Raw genomic sequence first — 3,251 nt, forward strand, 5'->3', positions numbered from 1 at the left:
TCAATTATTATCCTAATTATATTTTAGATTTTTTATATTTAAAATGAGATGTTTATTCTGTATTTGATTATGTTTATCTGCAGTTAGTTGCATGAATTTAGATATGGAGCTTTAATAAGTTGTACTTACGCACAATCTACTTGTAATCTTGAGTTTTAAGTAATATGCATTAATAAACAGTACTTCACGCATAAAAGGTGGTTTTTAAGAGTTATTGAAAAATGCTTTATAATATAGTATAAATATAATGGATTTATTTGAGTACAAGTACAACTTTTCATTCAAGATTAAAGTAAAAAAAATAGAAATTCATTTGTTGTTATTTTTATTTATAATAACTCATAAGTTTTTAAACAATTTTTTTGAATAAATAAGCTATAAATTATTGGACTTTTCAAAATCAATTAAGTAATTCATTTGACCAAAATAAAATTAAACACAACCAGATATAAAGGTTAATCAATATAAAACAAAACCTAAACCATTAATGTGAAAATCCACCCAGAATCATTGTATTCCAAGATGAGAAAGTTCAAAGGTAAATGTTGTGGTGGCGTGTCTGATAGCTCTTCGATGATGATTGTGGGAGAAAATAAGAAAGTCATGGTTTGGGGTTTAGGGGGGGTGTTTGTTGTTTAGGGTTTATCAATGGACAAAACAGATGAATTGCATAGATTGGTTTAGGGTATTGTACGTCAAAGACCGAATAAAGTATCAGTTATTTTATGTGATGAGAGTCATTGAATTGTAGGTGTAAGTTATTTAGGATCGTATTAATATTATATGGTTACTGTTTTGTTGTTTAGGGTCTTTCTAGAAGTTGTCGGAAATGGGAGGGAGATTGCTAATGCAAAGTACTCATGCATACTAGTAACTAGTAAGATTCATGCATGGTTTATGCGTTACCTGACTTAGGGGCCGTTTACCAAATGCTTACTCGAGTAAGCACTTATCAAGTCATATTCCCTTATCGGATGAATATGACAAGGACCAAGAATCTTACCTGGTAAGAGCGAAGGCACAAACCGAAAGTTTTACCCGGTAAGTGATGGTGACGACTCTTACCACGGTTAGAGCTTATCGGGTAAATTGTTACATACGATGTCGTTTTGGTAGACTAAAATCTTTCCCGACAAGTAGGAGATAGAGTTTAAATTTATTGTTAAGCGCTTACTAAGTAAGTGCTTAGGTAAACGGCCCCTTAGTTAACCATTGTGGTACTATTGTAGATGAATTTTTGTAAGTTAGAAACTATAAAAAGTTTAGAGATTTATTCGTTCAAATAAATCTTTAGAGCTTATTTGTTAAAATAAATGTTCAGTGACTTTGTCATTCAAAATATGAAAATAGATTGATTAATTTTTTTAAAAATTGACTGCTTCTATAGGCCAAAAAGTACCTATTTAATCGGTTTTACAAAGTCCAATGATTTCAAAAAAATTGTTCGGAAATTTAGGGGACGTTTACTGAACACTTACCTTGATAAGTGTTTATCGCTTAAATTATTTAACCGGGTGAACGTAAAAAGGCTCGAGCATCTTACACGGTAATAAGGATGGAAATGATCGAGAGTCTTACATGGTAAGTGAGAGTGATGATTCTAACCTGGTAAGCGTTTACCGGGTTATAAACGCTTACTATCAATCTATTTTAATGATATCAAATAATATCAAAGCCCCTGTAACCTTATAAACCTAGCTAAGATTATTCCAGGTCACCCAGTAGGAATGGCAACGGGTTGGGTTCATGCTGCTTATTGGTATCCCGTCCCCGAAACCGATAACTAAAATGTCCCCATAACCGTCCTGATCCCCGTTGGGTCTCCGCGGTTTCCCCGATCCCGTTGGGGAACCCGTCAAGGGGTAAAAATCCCCTTTTTCTCGTTGTTTTCTCCGTTCGCCGTTGGTTATACCGAACCTGAAACCCAAACCGATCTGAAATAAATTACAATATGTTAATTTTCACAACTGAAAGTAAATTATAATTTTTTTTAAGATGTAAGTCTAAATATCTCAAACATAATCAAACTAATTACACATATCTTAAATTACAATATAAAAGTAAACATAAATTCAAATATTATACAACTAACATCACGATTTCACGATTAGACAAATAAACTAGACTTTTTTCATAAGCTTTATTTGGAGTGTTGAGTTAAGGTGGATAAAAGTTTTTTAATTTTAATGTTAGTATTTTTTTAATGATATATATATATATATATATATATATATATAAATTAAAATTATATATATACACATATCAGGCCGACAAGCCGGGCCGGCGATCACTGTCCTCGTCCCCGTTAAAATCCCCGAATATGTCTCCGATTCTTGCCTCGTCCCCAATAAGATGTCTCTGAACCCAACCTAAAAGTTTTGATTTTCGCTTTTCACCATCGGTTTCGGGTTTTTTCCCCATCTCTATCACCTAAGGGGACGATTGCCGTAGTTGTAACTAGGGGTGCTCATGGATTGAGTTGATCGGGTTGAAGACATTTGAACAACCCAACCCAATGCTTGCGGTTTGAAAAATCTTAACCCATACCAAAGTGCAAACCAACCCAACCTAACCCGTACGGGTTGGTCGGGTTGATACTTTGGCACATTAAAATTTTCTTACTAACCTTGAATATGTTATTTTTCTACTCATAATTTCTTTTCATCATTAACCATTTGACACAACTTATTCATACTTTTTACGTATACCACATTCAGTTAATTTTCTCAATTTACATATATGAACATATATACGAATGAGTTGTATAGAGATGTGAATAGATTGAAAATATTTGTATATGAAGAGCATACATGATAGTGTAACTATCCAATGTATATATTAATAGAAATTTAAAGATCATATTAAATCTAAGAAATAAAAGGATATCGGATTAATCGGGTTGAGTTGAATTCAAATAATAGTAACCCAATATCAACGGTTTGAAAATTTTACAACTTAATTAGACATGAAATTACTTCGGATTAATTTATTTCACGTTAAATTGGATTGAGTTGATCTGGTTGGTAGGGGTTTTAATTGCAACAACATACATCATATGGTTGAAGCAAACTTGTATGACACACAGTTGTTTTTATTATTACTAGAAGCGTACTCGCGCAATGCAGCGAGATACATCGTGTTTTTAATATTTAATTTTATTCTTTATCTCAGTCGATGTTATAATATGGCTTTATATGATTTTGAGAAAACGATGATGTTTTTATTTTTGAATAAAATATATGTTTGATGAT

This window comes from Cynara cardunculus, unplaced genomic scaffold, assembly GCF_001531365.2.
Source record: "Cynara cardunculus var. scolymus isolate 2C unplaced genomic scaffold, CcrdV1 Un_Scaffold_7448, whole genome shotgun sequence".
Lineage (NCBI taxonomy): Eukaryota > Viridiplantae > Streptophyta > Magnoliopsida > Asterales > Asteraceae > Cynara > Cynara cardunculus.